This window comes from Marmota flaviventris, chromosome 7 (genome assembly GCF_047511675.1).
Source record: "Marmota flaviventris isolate mMarFla1 chromosome 7, mMarFla1.hap1, whole genome shotgun sequence".
Taxonomy (NCBI): domain Eukaryota; kingdom Metazoa; phylum Chordata; class Mammalia; order Rodentia; family Sciuridae; genus Marmota; species Marmota flaviventris.
In genome coordinates, this window is record NC_092504.1 from 73,068,800 (window position 1) to 73,076,909 (window position 8,110).

Genomic DNA, 8,110 nt, shown 5'->3' on the forward strand with positions numbered 1-8,110 from the left:
TTGACTTAGATTTGCTACCACCTTTTTGTAAGTTTGGGCATTGTAAAGTGGCTTGTGTATGTGGCTTATCACATCCATCTTGATGTGATAAGTTCTAAAACAAGTTCCACACAGACAAGATAAACTGGGTTTAAATGGGCTGGCTGCAACATGAAGCTAAGAATCCAGCAAAAAAATTATACAACAAAGAAGGTAGTATCCAGAAAGCTGGGGAGTACAGCTGTTTGACCTTAAGGTTCAAGCTTCCAGACTGGAAAGAGAGTGAGCAAGCCTGTAGTTCCTTTATTTATACAAAAGGGGGCTTCAAAGGATATCCAAGGAATGTTCTTTTGCCCAATAAGGTAGGAGGTGGACTGTCCAGGCCCAATGGGTAACGCCCAACTACACAGCAACCTCTATAGCCTAGCCAAAGACTTAGATCACCTGCTTTTGCTTTGCATAAGCCACAAAATGACTTATAAGGCCAGACCAAAATCTCCTTGGCTTCAAGGCCGAATAGAGGCTATGCAAATAGCTCAGGGATGGCCTCCCACAATCAGTGATTGATTCTTCTGCTTAGGAAAAAGAAAACATTCTCAGTTTTGTCTCTAGCACCAGGTTATCAGAGCTTTCTTCAGAGGTGAATAATCAGGGCCTCATCATTTGACATTGCTGGAGAAGCCAACAATTCGGCTCTTCTTTGGGACCAATCAGTGTCTTTGCACTCTATCTAACCTCTGTAACTGAGGAACTGGGTTAGAATCCTGTGTGGAGAATGAGCTTATTTGAATAGTTTTATGGTGTTGTAGTCACAGCTGAATAAATTAGGAAAAAAAATGTATTTAGAAAAATATTTGAATCCAGTAATCCCACGTTAGGGTGTTTACACAAAATACCTGAAGTCAGTTTGTTGAAGAGGGATCTACACTCCCACATTCAGGGCAACACTGTGCACAATAGTCAGTTCAGGAATCAATCTAAGTGTCCATCAGCCCATGAATGGATAAAGAAAAACCATGTGTGCACGAGGGAATGCTGTTCAGCCTCAGGAAAAGAAAATTTGCCATTTGTAACAACATGGATGGCATTAGAGAACCCTATGCTAAGTAAAATAATCCAGTCAGAGAAAGGTAAAAGGCACATGTTCTCATTTATGTGTAAATTCTGAAACTACTGGAGTCATAAAAACAGAGAGTAGAGGCTAACATATAGGGAAATGAGGCGATGAAGGTCAAGGTGAAATCTCCTAAGGCAGGAAGGATAGGTTTTACTTTTTCTGAGAGATACACTATACTTGGTGGTGAATCCAGCAAATAATACTGTACAATTCACACTTGCTGAGCATAAATGTTTTCACCATAAAAATTATGAACATTTGAAGCAGTAGGCATCACTATAATTATTTTCATTTTATTATTCTTTAACATTGTGTTTTTGAAACATAACATCACTTTGAACCTAGTACATATGAATATAATTTGTCCATTTATGAAGAAAAGATAAATCAGATATATAAGTAGATACAGCACATGGGTTACCACATTGAAAAAACTGGATGTATTAAATTATTTAATAATTATACTTGTTTAGTGTCAAATAAATCACTTTACATATTAGAAGGAATTTTACTGTCCTTTCCCAGAATCATGAATATTACTGTATTATTAAATGCGCGACAATAAATTGAATTGGATTTTTGCTCTGTCCCATATTTCTAAAACTGCCATTCAACATGTTGTTACATTATTTCAAATCCAAAATTAAACAACTTGTTGTCCCTTGGACCAGCCTATTTTCCATTCAATTTAATTACTGTGTGAACTTTTAAATTATAAACAGCCTGAACTCTTAGTTCTTCAGTATTTAGGTGTAAAAAACAATCTACGGACTCTCTTTTTTTCTTTAAGTTAGTTGAGATTATTCATTTGACCTTACATTTATGAAAGTGTTCTTTTTTGTCATTTAAATGATGCACATCATCTTTTTCTCTGGTTTTTCCTGTTATTTCAGTTGTTTGGTTAGGAAGGGAAGCTGCTCCCTATTTCAGGGATGTTGGCATGAATTCATGAGATACTTATTTCTGTTGAAGTACTTTTCATTCTAAATCTCAATTATTTTACCAAGAAAAAAGCATTAATAGTCTACATACATGTGATCAAATTACTTTTTTAATACAAAAAAGTATCAGATTTATTTCTGTTTTGATCACTTTGGAAATCTTGTAGGATAGTGGCTGTTCCATATCAAAGATAGCTGTCAAGGCTACTGATGGTCCTGGCCTGGGTGACTGTAGTAAGGAGCCGAGTGCAGGTTTTATCAACACCTCATTTCCTTCCACATGCCTTAATTTCTTATTACTTCTCCTTAAAACCAAGCTGGCACAAAACTCAACTCAAAGTAAATCAAAGACCAAAGAGAACAAAAAGTGACCCAAGTCTTTACCATGTTGGCTTAGGACCTGACTTCCTTAACAAGACTCTTAATATGCAAGAAGTAAAATCAAAGAACAATAAATGGGATGGATTCAACCTAAAAAGTTTCTTCTCAGCAAGGAAAAAGTTAATAATGTGAAGAGAGAGCCTACAGAATGGGAGATAATCTTTACCACATTAACCTCAGCACTAACCTCTAGGATATATAAAGAACTCAAAAAAACTCTACACCAAAAAAAACAAAAAACAACCCAGTCAATAAATGGACTAAGGAACTGAACAGAAACATCACAGAAGAAGAAATACAATTGATCAAAAAATGTTCAACATCTCTAGCAATTAAAGAAATGAAAATCAAAACTAGTCTGACATTTCATCTCACTCCAGTAAGAATGGCAGTTATCAAGAATACAAGCAATAATAAATGTTGCAGAGGATGTGGGGAAAGGTACCCTCCTACATTGCTGGTAGGACTGCAAATTCTTGCAACCATTATGGAAAGTAGTAAGGACATTCCTCGGAAAACTTGGAATAGAACCAGCGTTTGACGCAGCTCTCCCACTCCTCAGTTCATACCCAAAGCACTTAAAATAAGAATATTACAGTAATTCAGCCACATTACAAAAATACTCAGCAGTTTTTTAGTCAATTATTTATAACAATTCAATTCACAGTATGGAACCAACCGAGATGCCCTTTAACAAATGACTGGGTAAATAAAATGTGGTATATATACATAATGGAATATTACTTGTTAGGGTCCGTAAACAAGTCAAAATGGCACCTGGCATTTTGCCAGAGGGAGTGGTTTGTGAAGTAACACCAGCTAGCCATTAAGATGATAGAGATTCCTTAATGACTGACTGCTGTGTCTAGATTATGTCAATTAAGTTAAGCTGTGTGTAATCATTATGATCATTATGATGAGGATTCCTTATTGGTTGATGGCTGTATATAGTTTATATTAATTAAGATAAGCTGTGTGTAATTATATATATATATATATATATATATATATATATATATATATATATATATATATCCCTACTGTCCTACAATAAACGGCTCCCACTCCTGCTGTATCAACCTTCACAAATTGCTCGTCACCCCCCCGGTTAGTTTGCTGCAGCCGGACTGCGGCAATTACTCAGCCTTAAAGAAGAATGAAATGATGGGATTTGCCAGTAAATGGATGGAGCTGGAGAATATTATACTAAGTGAAATAAGCCAATCTCAGAAAACCAAAGACCAAATGTTTTCTCTGATTTATGGATGCTAATTCACAATAAGGGGTGGAGTGGCTAGGGAAAAGTAGAAGTGCTTTGGATTAGGCAGAGTGAAACAAAGAGAGGGGAGAAGGTGTGGGGATAGGAAGGATAGTAAAATGAACTGGACAATATTGCCTTATGTGCATATATGATTACACTAGACGACTGGTGTGATTATACATCCTATACAATCAGAGGAAGGAGAAGTTATACTGCATTTATGTATGATGTGTTGAAATACATTCTATTGTCATGTATAACTAATTAGAAAAAAAATTTTAAAAACTGGATAATCAAATATTTTAACCTTTGGGAGCTTTATTTAGGCTTACATAGGTTAATGTTTCTCTTTTCATATGTTAGGAATGATATTCAACATTTTTGTGAGTTAATTTGAAGATGAGAGGGTATTTTATGTTAGTTCAGGCTGTCATAGGAAAATACCATGTACTTGGTGGCTTAAACAACAGAAATTTATTTTCTTTCTACTGGAGTCTGGAAGTCTGGGACCAGAGTTCTCTTTCAGTAGATCAGGCTCCTGTGAGGGTCCCTCCCTGGCTCTTAAATGGGGCCTTCACTTCCTCTCATGGCAGAGAGCACCTGATGTTTCTTCCTCTCCACCAATTCACTAATCCCATGATGGGGGTTCCAATCTAACGACCTAATCTAAGCCTTATTACTTCCCTAAGGACCTACCTACCTCCCAGGACTGTTACATCGGGGACTATCTCTTCAACATCTGAATTTTAGGGAGCACAAGTCCATGCACAGCAACCTAAAACTGGTATTTTAATACATGTCATAGTGTGGAGTCACAGAGGCACCACTGAGACACAGAGTTGGGGGAGCAACTAGAGGCAGGTCACACTTTCCTGTCCATTGAAACCTAAAGAGCTATGTTTGTTTTTAAATTGTATTTGATGTTACATTATTTCTGGGAGGAGTTCTGTGGGAAGAAACAAACCTAAGAGCACTGAGTTGACTGAGTTGCTTTTGTTCCCATTCTGTCCTGGCAGAGCAGGGGTGCTCTTCTTCCTGATGTTCTACCAGTGTCTCAGCAGCGTGTCAGCGATGGAATTCTTTGTGAACCAGAATCAGCTCTTTCTGTGAGTTGGTCTCTGTTCTGGTAAGGGGCATTGCTGGCTGGGGGAAAATGTTCAAATCCAGAATTGGAACTGAAATGTGATTCTTGAGATTACTGGTATTTTTCTTTTCTTTTTCTTTGTATTCTTTTCATTTTAAATTGCATATCTTTATCATGTACAACACAAGCTTTTGAAGTATATATAAAGATTACCAGTATTCATTGAGAAAAAGCAAAATCTTGATTGGGGTGGAAAATTCAAGAGTGTATAGGACCTGTTACAAAGAAAAGTGAAATTTTATGGAGGGTATGGCAGCAAATATCAATTCTGTGGAGAGGAATAAAAGGGCTGAGAAATATCTTTTGTTTTTAGAAAATAATAGGCCATAATGACTCTCTCAAAGAAATTTTCAAGAGATTTGGTAGAGATTAATTGGTGGCTTAAGCAGCAATTTGGAAACAGGGTATGAAGTTGACAAAGTATGTGCCAAGAACAGCCCTGAGTGAATCATAGACTGCAGAGAGCCAGAGGGCAGCCTTACAGGAAAGAGCAGGGTGGTTCTTCCCCTGTATTTTTCAAAGATGGAGGAGATTTGTCCATGCCTACATTCCCAGGACAGGAATCACCAGAGAGGGAAGGAATGAAGATTGTGGTGAAAGAGTTTGGAATTTGGGGAGAAAGGTGCCAGGAAGAGGGGATTTGATTGCTGACAGTGGTGCACATTGGAGGCATGATCACTGAAGGAAGAAGTGTTTTTCTTTTTTTAACATGAAAATAGAAATAAACAAATTTAGTGATATCAAGCTGCTTGGAGGCCTTGGAAAATAACAATGTCAGCATCTTCCCACTCAGAAATGGGGAAAAGGAAAAACAAGAGTTACCCCTGAGATTGTCCCCTAAAGTGCTGCTATTCAGGCTGAGGCAACCTCAGAGGAGAAGTAGAGTCTCTGAGGAGAGTGAGGGGACACAGATTGTGTGACCCTGGAGAGGTAAGGTGGGGCCAGAGTGGGCGGCAGCAAGAGAGGGTCACAGCAAGAGTCTCATGGGGTGATGCTCCAGGGAAGCTGCACCTGAGGTGGAGAAGGGTGTAGGGGGTCATCCTGGAGCCTATGGGCAGCTGTAGAGTTAGATCTGGTGGCAGCAGGAGTCTACACAACAGCATCTCATCAGGGCTGTGTCTTCTTGGACTAATTGGGATGTGTGGTGTGTGTTTTTGTTCTGCAGGCATGAGCACATCAGTGGATACTACAAGGTGTCATCTTATTTCTTTGGAAATATATTATTTGATTTACTATCCAGGAGGTTCTTGCCGAGTTTTATATTTACTTGTATACTTTACCTCATGATAGGTAAGTAACAAGACAAATAGGATGTGTCTTTTGTTGGATATGTAAAAAAATTAAGTTCTGTTTGCAAAAACGTTTTTGATTCCAAAAATTATTTTACAAGCTATAAGGGAGGAATCATGTATCTATTGTATACTCTGTAAAATAGACTTTTGCCCAAGTAAACGTTAAAATGTATTTACAGAATTATATTTTCCTGAGGGATGCCATGTGTCATACTCAAACAGGGAAAGCATTTGTAGAACTATTTAAGACTGCACTATAGGAGCTGGGATATTTAATGCCTATCTATATTTTTTCTCTATATCCTACTTATGTATCTGTATACAGAAATAAAATATACATAAGCAGATAATATCTCTAATATCTGTAGAGATATGTAGAGAAAGATAAAAACAGTGTACATATATCTTCTCCCCCTGTCCCCTTCTCTAAGATGGTGATTTGGGGATTTATTGATGTAATAAAAGTACTCATTTGTTGAAGTAGACAGAATAATTTGTGCATTATGCTCTGGCTTCATTGAATTCTCATTTCTATATGTTTCACTATTTCATACACGCACACACAAATACACACACTCACACATACATATACACACACCAGAATATACTTTCTTTGACAACACACTAAAGGAGAACCAGTAATAGAGCTTAAATTTTTCATTTTACTAATAAGAAGTATGTCATAAGATTAGGTATGGAATCTAGAACAATAGACTCCTGATCAGTGTTCTTGTAACTGTTTGAAATCTTCAGACCATATCACACAGATCATTAGTCATGATAATTATAAATTAGTTTAAGAAACTTGACAGCCCCATTTTCAATCACAGAACCATGTGGCAATTATTCTAAGGGGCTTAGCTTATGGAGATACCTCCCCTCGGTAACATGAAGGGACACAATGAAATTTGTGACCCAGAGTAGTTGCATAGTGGATGAGATTTGTGTTCTCTTCTTCATTTCTCAGAATACTGTAGTGCTATTGGCACAAAAAATATCCCCCAATATACCATGAGTTACACAGAACTGATCCCTTCCTTTTTTCTAAGGATTAAAACCAGCAGTGGAGGCTTTCTTCATCATGTCCTTTACCCTCATGATGTTGGCTTTTTCATCCATTTCCTTGGCACTGACCTTAGGTGCAGGTAATAGTGACACAACTACAGCAACACATATTGCAGACATCTATTTTATATTTATGATGGTGAGTGTGTACTGTTCTTCTCTGGGACACAATTTTCCCCTTGCTTATGCTTGTACCTTCTTGTCACGTAAGCCAGCTGCAGTAGTCTGTGTTTGTGATTTTGATGCTTTTAGGAGGTCACAGACTGAAACATGGTTTTGTTAGTTTATAATGTATTTACTTAACTTAAGCACCATGTCCTCACTAATGTAATTTTAAAAGAGATTTCTTGCTGACATATTATGAAGCCCTTGATAAATTGGAACTTCCAAAAACAGAATAATTGGCTGATTGCCTCACAAAAGTCACCAGGCTGTCTGCCTGCCTTTCATGCTGGTGTTAGAGAACCCAGCTGTTTTACCAGCAAGGTGGTTTGGTTGGATTCATTACTCTCCAATGTGAAGGTCAAGATTCATGAGGAGTGTAACAGGGGTCTAGCTTGAATATTTCCTATATCTGTGGGTCTAGCTTGGACATCTTTATAACAGGGAGTCTAGATGGACACCTCTTGCATTTTGATAATGTTTTAAAATTACAGGAAAAGTATAAAGTCCATAGTAGTAGCTCTTGTCTGGTTTCCTGAAAATCTCTTATAACCATGTATTTCTGTTTCATCTTTTCAAAATCATGGTTATTAAGTCTTTATCTTTCATGCTCCTAAAATTTGTACTCACATAAATGAATCAATAGATAAACAGAACCTATTACCTCATTTTACCCCCTGACAACATCAGCTAAACAAACACGTTCAGCCTACAATAGGAAGAGATGGCTTTCAGTGACACATATGTAGCACATATACTTTAAACACA